At 50.8% G+C, this 8,192-nt stretch overlaps 1 long non-coding RNA gene across 3 annotated transcripts in view; it reads right to left on the bottom strand.

Annotated features, from left to right (window-relative positions):
* Nucleotides 1-1,211: 1,211 nt before the first annotated feature.
* The window catches only part of LOC144230876 (uncharacterized), a 32,780-nt gene continuing 25,799 nt past the window's right edge, over nt 1,212-8,192 (bottom strand). For all 3 annotated transcript variants that reach the window (XR_013334905.1, XR_013334908.1, XR_013334909.1), the window contains one exon: nt 1,212-2,484. This is a non-coding gene — a long non-coding RNA (uncharacterized LOC144230876). The remainder of the gene's footprint in view (nt 2,485-8,192) is intronic.

The raw sequence follows: 8,192 nt of genomic DNA, 5'->3' as shown, positions 1-8,192 counted from the left end.
ATGATCTCAGGGTTTGTGGGTTCAAGCCCTGCGTCATGCTCTGTGCTGACAGCTCAGAGCCTGGAGCCTGCTTCAGATTCTGTGTCTCCCTCTCTCTCTGCTCTTCCCCTGCTCATGCTCTTTCTCTCTCTCAAAAATAAATAAATGTTAAAAATTAATTTAAGAGGCACCTGGGTGGCTCAGTCAGTTGAGCATCTGACTTCGGCTCAGGTCATAATCTCACAATTGGTGGGTTCGAGCCCTGCATTAGGCTCTGTGCTGACAGCTTAGAGCCTGGAGCCTGCTTCAGATTCTGTGTCTCCCTCTCTCTCTGCCCCTCTCCCACTCCACTCTCTCTCTCAAAAATAAACAAACATTGGGGCACCTGGGGTGGCTCAGTCGGTTAAGCGTCCGACTTCAGCTAAGGTCACAATCTCACAGTTTGTGGGTTCGAGGCCCACGTCAGGCTCTGTGCTGAACGCTTGCTCAGAGCCTGGAGCCTGCTTCAGATTCTGTGACTCCCTCTCTCTGTCAGACCTTCCCCTGCTCATGCTCTATCTCATTCTGTCTCTCAAAAATAAATAAATGTAAAAAAATTTTTTAAATAAATAAATAAACATTAAAAATTTGTAAATTAATTTCAAAGATTCTAATAGCTGCCTAATGCTCTCCTCATTCTCTCTCTTGCTCCTCCTCATCTATTTCCCACCCTGCAGCCAGAGTGAGCACTTGAAAATGCTCTTACCTGCTTAAAACGCCTCCATACTTGCCACTGCACACAAGGCTGGGTATGGTCTGGCCCCTGCCTGCCTTCCTGGCCTCTCCACGGCTACCTCGCCCCTTCACTCTCCAACCTGCAAACACACTGGCCTTCTCTCTGCCCCTGGAGGTCCACATCCTCCCACCTCAACGTATCCAGGGGTCTTGTTCCCGCCATTCCCTGTCCCTACCTACCACCACCAACCAGATTTCTAGTTACCTTCAAAGCACAGTTCAAATGCCATGTCCCAAGGAAGCCAGCCTTCCTCAGTTCCCACGGCTGACCAGGTCCTCCTGACAGATACTGTCATAGGTCCATGTGTTGAGCTTTTTACAGCAGCTGTCAATGCCTAAATTAAATAACACTCCATGACAATGGCCCCTATTCATTCATTCACTGCTTTATTCCTAGCAACAGGAACATCACTTGGCCCTTGATCAGAACTCAATAGATGTTTATTGGGGAAAAAAAAACAAACCTGAAGGAAGACCGGATGTACACAGAAGACGGGGAAACTGAGTCTCCTTAACAAAGGGCCTGAAATCTGCCAGGATTAGGCAGACCATGGGCATCATCCCACCTCTGGAGACAGATCTGAGGGAAATTGCCTTCCTGAAGTTAAGTAAAATGTTTCTATTCAAGACGATTGAAGGTTTGGAGAAGGAAACTCTAAAACACATGCAACACCAGACTTGGCAGAGAGAGGGACTAGCAAGGGAAAGCCCAGGTCCTCATCTCTTCCCAATTATCCGCCCTTCAAGGCTGGGTAGACCATGGAAGAGTCAGAAACTGGGGTATTCAGGAAAGTAAAACAACAGCTTTGGGCCTACAGTGGCATGAACGAGGGGGCAAATTGTCCAGAGGGGCCGGGACCCAACCTCATTATGGACTTGGTGAGCTCTCTAAGGTATCCCCTGCTCAGCAAACATCTACTAAGGGCCTAGCATCCTCCTGGCTGAATCTCTGGAGTAAAAGCACAATCTTTGACCTCATGGAGCTCAGAATCTAGAGAGGAAACAGGTCTGTTAACACTTCATTGCAATTTAGGCAGAAATTAGAATAAAGTACAAGTCAGGGAAGGGGCCCTGCAGAGACAGCACCCCCGAGAGCTGCATCTGAGCAGGCACAAAAAGTGCACCCTGTTCTCAGCACACTCCTACCACAGCCCAGGGCGGCTTCCGTTGTCCCGCGGGGTTGCGCACACACAAAATACCCAGAAGATAGTGACTGGCCCCGAGGTGGCCCTTCAAGTAGCCAAACCAAGACCAGAAGATGGTGGTGCCTCCTCTTCACATCCAGAGAGGGGAAGAAGCAGTGAAAATGGTGCCCAGAGGAAGGAACCTGAGGACAGAGGCTGAAGGACAGAACACAGCTAGACCAAACACCGCCAGCCCACAGGCTACACTGGTTGGACGGTGTCCCCCCAAATTCATGTCCACCAGCAACCTCAGAATGTGACCTGATTTGGAAATAGGGTCTCTGCAGATTTACTCAAGTCCAGACATGATCATAAGGTGGGCCCTAATCCAATGACTAGTGCCTTTATAAGGAAACACACGGATGCATGGAGAGAAGGCCACGTGGCAATGGAGGCCGAGGTTGGAGCAACGCATCCATAAGTCACGGAGAACCAACGCCTGCCAGCACCACCGGAAGCAAGGAAGAGGCGAGGAAGCTTCTCCTAGAGCCTCCTGAGGGGACATTGCTCTGCCAGCACCTTGATTTCACACCTCCGGCCTCCAGAACTATAAAAGAATAAATTTCTGTAGTTAGAAGCTGCTCAGTTTGTGGTAATTTGTTGTGGCAGCCCTGCAGAGCACCGCTTACGGAGAGAGAAAAAGAGGAGAGAAGACCTCAAGGTCACCTAGCTATGCACTCAGGTGCCTACATTCCCCATGGCCTTGTAAACTGAGACAACTTAATCAGACTGCATGTTTATGTGTGTTACCATAGACGGGAGACAAAGAAATAGAAAATGCATTAAAAAAAACTATGCCATGTGATGTGGGCCACTCAGTTCTTTGCATACGAACCCAACTGAGCGGTGCCGGCATGAATAAAGTTGCTTCCTGGAAAGAAAAGCCTCGGTGTCACAACTCTCTGTGTGAGAATCCTGCAACAACTCCACTCAGGGTTCACAGCTGTCCTGAAAGAGGTGACTCCTGGGCTGGAGGGAACAGGCACAGACCAAAAAAATGCCTTCATCTTCCCGGCTGCCGTGGGGTCCAATGGTCCCTGCGAGGCTAGGTTCCTAGCAGGGAGCTGCAACGTCTCACGCAGAGAAGTGTCAGCCACAGAGAGGTAAAGGGATGAGTGAGGGCCTGTCTTGGCATGGGATGTGGGGACAGGAGGCAAGCTACAAGCGTGACATCTCAGGAGGTGACACAAAGAGCCTCATCATTGATTTTCAGCGACAGGCCTTTCCCACCAGGTTAAGGTGCAGGCCAGCCAGGGAGGCAGAGTCTGCAGTGAGCATGAAGGTATCCAAGCAAAGCAGTTATGTCTGGAGAAAAGGAGTGCCAGCAAAGCAATGCCAATAAGACGCCAGGGCAGACAGGCCTCGAAGCACATCAGAAATGTGGCGCCGACTCACCCCGGAACGCCATGCCTGTTTGGACAGATTCTTGCTTTCTGATACACGTTCCAAAATCTCTTGGAAATGAGGCGAGAGGCCTACTCAGTTGTGTTTGGACAGTGCCTGGTGTGGTACCAAATGTCAGCAGCCCCTGCAAGCTGTTCCCTTGTGCCAGTGAAGATGACAGCGCCAGGGCCAGAACTACACGCCCAGAGACCGCACACCACCACGTCTGAGCAGCGCCTTCATTATGTGACGGGGAGGTTTCTTGCGAGAACAGGAGAGAAATGAAGACAGTGCTTTGTTCCACGGGTTTTGTTTTTTGGTTTGGGGGTGGGGGAGGTTGTGTGCTGTTTTTGTGTTTTGGTTTTGGATATTTGGGGGGGGGCAGGGGGGGGAGCTTGGTCCTTCGACAAGATACAAGGGACCCTTTGCTAAAAGTTGTTCATGATGACCCGAAGTGAAATTCACAGCACCGCTTGGCTCTAGCAAGACCGTTACGCCATGTAGGCCAACGGCCCCGGCCTCCCTCCTCGCTGGTCTCCACCAGCGGTCTTCCGCCAGGCTGGAGGCAGATTGGCAGGGGGAGGTGTGTGCCTCCCGCCAGGACCTCTGGCTGGGGGGGAGGTCTTCATGCCAGGGTGGCTTGAAGAGACCCCCTAACGTGCACACAGACACACGTATGCACATGCAGACACGCTGTCCACACGGCAGCATTAAAGACAGAAAAGCAGAGTAGATCCAAAAGGACAGTGACTCCTGCGTTAACACATGAACAGTATGCAGCGGTACCTCTCTGCTGAGCCCTAACCCGCCTGGCTCTGTGCCCTGCTATTTGCATAAGTAAATGGCAGCTCATTAAGAACACATTAGTAGCTCTGTAACCATGTAAGGAAACCAACCTAGTGAACCTTAAGCCACTGGGGATTTCTCTAATTCAGCTTTTCAGCCTTGGAGGCACGAAGCAGAGTCTCTCATCTGCCGTCTATCTGTCCAGCTAGAAAAGAAAGAATAGACCTTTATGGTAACACAGAAGAGACTTAATAAATATTTGCTAAAGAATGAGCGATGGCAGGCCAGGCTTGCAAAGGGCAAATCTTACTAAAAATAGAGAAATGTTTGGACCACATTGTTTTGAGGAGGCATTTTTCCCGTGTCCAGCCATCCACTGCAGGCTCGGGGACAGTGGCTGCAAATCAAAGTCCTGCATCAGATCACTGGTTAGCTTTTCTGCCATCTTCCATGGGATGACCAATTCAGGAAGTCGCAGACGGGGCCCAGGAATCTCAAGTTTTAAAATGCCTCCTCAAATTTGCTCCCCTGTTTGAAAACCACTGACCTTAAGACTTCCTCATGGTTGGAAATGCAAAAAAACNCTGGTTAGCTTTTCTGCCATCTTCCATGGGATGACCAATTCAGGAAGTCGCAGACGGGGCCCAGGAATCTCAAGTTTTAAAATGCCTCCTCGAATTTGCTCCCCTGTTTGAAAACCACTACCTTAAGACTTCCTCATGGTTGGAAATGCAAAAAAAAACAACAGGAGATTATTAGAAGTACAGAGTCTCGGGGGTGCCTGGGTGGCTCAGTCAGTTAGGCGTGGACTCTTGATCTCAGCTCAGATCATGATCTCTGGGTTCATCATTGCTTCTCGGCCCTTTAGCTAAGATCAAGTGTAGTATGATCTCCTGGTTTGTGGGGTTCAAGTCCCATATGGGGTACTGTGTTGACAGTGTGGAGCCTGTTGGGATTCTCTCTCTCTCTCTCTGCTCTATCCCCAGTTGCCCTCTCTCTCTCTCTCTCAAAATAAATGAATAAACTTAAAAACAAAAAAGAAATACAGAGTCTCAGGCCCCACGAAGACCTGCTGAGTCAGAACCTGCATTCTCACAAGCATGCTGGTGAGTCTCCGGCACATAAAGTTTGAGGAGCATCACTCTAGAGGCGGCTACGGGGTCTCTGCGAGAGCCAGGTGAACTTCCTGACAGCGGAGAAGTCTCCTATCTGAGCACTGCCTGGGGGGCCTCAAGTCTCGCCTCACCCACCTGCAGGGTATGGAGGTTGTTCAATGGCCAGCTTAAGAGGTCCTTGATCCCCAGAGAGTCCCGGATGTCCGAATCCCAGAACACACTGAAGCTCTGTGCACCCCTCGGCTCTCCTGGTCTTCCCATGTAGACCCAGAGTGAGGGCTGCCTTCAGAAGTGCGGGAAAAAGAGGGGTATGAGCTCCTTTCTCTGCTTCAGCGCGTCCCCCTGCAGCGTGGGACCCAAGGACCCGGGAAACCCCGGGTCAGCAAATCCCAGGCTGGCAGGGAACACTTAGGAAGGGCGGGCAAGTTCAAGAGCATTGTGTACTGGTCTCCAGCGTCCTCAGGAGCTGCCAGTGGCTTCACTGCCCTAGGTAGGCTGCCCGGAAGTGACCAACCGACGGGCTTCTGCTGCAGGCCCGTAGGACAGGCCCTGCGTCTGCCAGGAAGCCAGTGTCCCTCCTCCTCTTCACGCCAGCCCGGACTCAGGCCCCGGCACCACAGCAGGTAAGGCCATGGGGGGTGGGGGGGGTCTCAGCGCCTGTCCTCCATGCCCCAGGTGGTCCTGCACCCCACACTGGAGGATCAGAACACCGGGGAGCCAGACGCAAGGCGGAGGCTCTCGAAACCGAGCAAGTGCCAATTGGCATGGGTATTTTTAGCCCAGATCCCTCTGGAAAGGCAGCTCATGAAATCCTACTCTGTCAGCACTCCCTTCCTCTCTTGTCCCAGGAGGAGCGGGTGTTGCCTTGGTAACCCTCGGTGTGGATCTGCTGCTCTGGGGACACCTGTAACTCACCCACAGGTATGTGGCAGCGGGACCCAGGGGCCCTCACCTGAGGGCTCTGGCCTCCTTTCTCTGGGCAGAGTCCCCAGGGAGCCGGGCCCCAAAGGCTCAGGAATGCGGGGAAACTGTGCAGTCCTCACAGTGGCCTCCGTGGGAGACCCTGAGACTTTCAGCTTTCAATGATGTTTACACACAGGCACTTAATGCATTAAACGTGCAAAAACAATGCGCAGTTAAACACGCATTAGAACAACACGTAGGGCCTACTTCAGCTCCGGTCTTTACATTTTCACAGAACCCCTGCTTGCTGAAAATTGTTTCCTCGGCTTGTCGGGGGCTTAATTATTCATGTGAGGTGATTCTGCAGGGAAACAGGGTCAGACAGGGCTAGGCCCTGCTCCTCTCCTCCTCCCCTTCCTCCTCCTTCACCCCCATTCTCCATCTGCTTTTTGAAGACTTTCTCCTTGAAAGGTGTTGAGGGCCAAGGGCCAGGAGCCAGTTGTTGCTTTGAGTCCCACAATTACTAGGCAGAGGCACTCACTCACTCCTTCCTTTACTGCTTCTTCACTTTTTTCTTAATTTTCTTTATTTTAGAGAGAGAGCATGCAAGTGGGGCAGGGGGCAGAGGGAGAGACAGAGAATCTTAAGCAGGCTCCATGCTCAGCGCAGAGCCTAATGCAGGGCTCAATACCACAACCCTAGAATCATGACATGAGCTGAAATCAAGAATCCAACACTTAACTGACTGAGTCAGCCAGGCGTCCTGCTTCTTCACTTTTCACCAGCTGCCTGATGCAGTTGAGCCCTAAACCTCTAGTTTACTCCTCTTACATGCATAGCTCCCACCTCTCTGCAGTAATGAACTTGGAGTGGTGTCAACGGGCTGTTAGTGGGTGTGCCGCACAGACAGGGAAGGCTGGGAGGCTGCGCATCCCCTAAACCCAAAACATGCAGAAACGGACCCCGTGGGAGCTGAGCGGCCACAGGTTTAAAGGTGGATTTAGCTATTTGACCAACTGAAGAAGGAATCATCACCATCGCCATTCAATCAGCTGCTTCCCGCTTTTGAGGCTGCTTACTTGAGGGCTGAGATCACAAGATATATTAACAGAACAATCCACAAAATCTTCAGTAATCACACTGATTTCCTTTCATTCTTCCACAATGAAAATAGCTCTGTTGGATTTTTTTTCATGGTTATATAAATAATACCTGCTTATTATTAACAACAATTTAAAGTCTACAGAAAGGTATGGGGGGGGGGGGTCAGGATCACCTGGTACCCAGACACAATCACTGCCTGTTTTTGACGACTGGCTTTCACATCACTCACACTTCTTGCATGCAGACACGTGCAATTTTAAATAAATGGAATTACATTACAGCCGCTGCAGGTTTCTTTCCTTCTGTGCTACAGGGCGTTCATGAGGTTACCTTGCTGTTTCCTCTTCCAACATCCCTCCCCAAGCACCTGCTGTGAATAGCCTGTCCTATCAGACAGGCTCAGACAGGAGCGAGTCCCTATGCTCAAATCTGCCTTGAAGGACCTGGTCTCCTCCTCCTGGGGACCATCTCAGCACACTGCCATGGCTGAGACCAAAACAATTTCAGTCTCTGTTCAACAACCCAGGGAAAGCTATCCTACAAAACCCTAAGTCACTTCTGTGCTAGAAATGGTCCAACAGCTTTCCATCTCTCATCAAGGTCATAACAAAGGCCTTGAAATAACCCACAAGGTCCTGCATGATCTGCCTCTCTCTTTCTGTGTCATCTCTTGCCATTCTTCCTTTGTACCCTCTGCTCTGGCACTACTGGTCTCCCCTGCCACAGGGTCTCTGCACCTGCTATGTCCCCTGCCTGACCCATTCTTTTGCTAGGTATTCACAAGGCTCCTTCTCTCACCTCCTGATCTTCATCGTAGTATCACCTTCTCAGTAAGGACTTTATTTGCCACTCCACTTAAAACTGTACAATCTTCCCCCAACATTCCTTCTCCAGACACCTTGCTCCAGCCAATATGCCATATATTTTACATATTTATGACCTGTGTTGCCCCACCAGGAGGCAG

This window comes from Crocuta crocuta, unplaced genomic scaffold (assembly GCF_008692635.1).
Source record: "Crocuta crocuta isolate KB4526 unplaced genomic scaffold, BGI_CrCroc_1.0 scaffold3, whole genome shotgun sequence".
Lineage (NCBI taxonomy): Eukaryota > Metazoa > Chordata > Mammalia > Carnivora > Hyaenidae > Crocuta > Crocuta crocuta.
The sequence above is the reverse complement of the archived record's forward strand: the minus strand, read 5'-3'. Positions and strand labels throughout refer to the sequence as shown.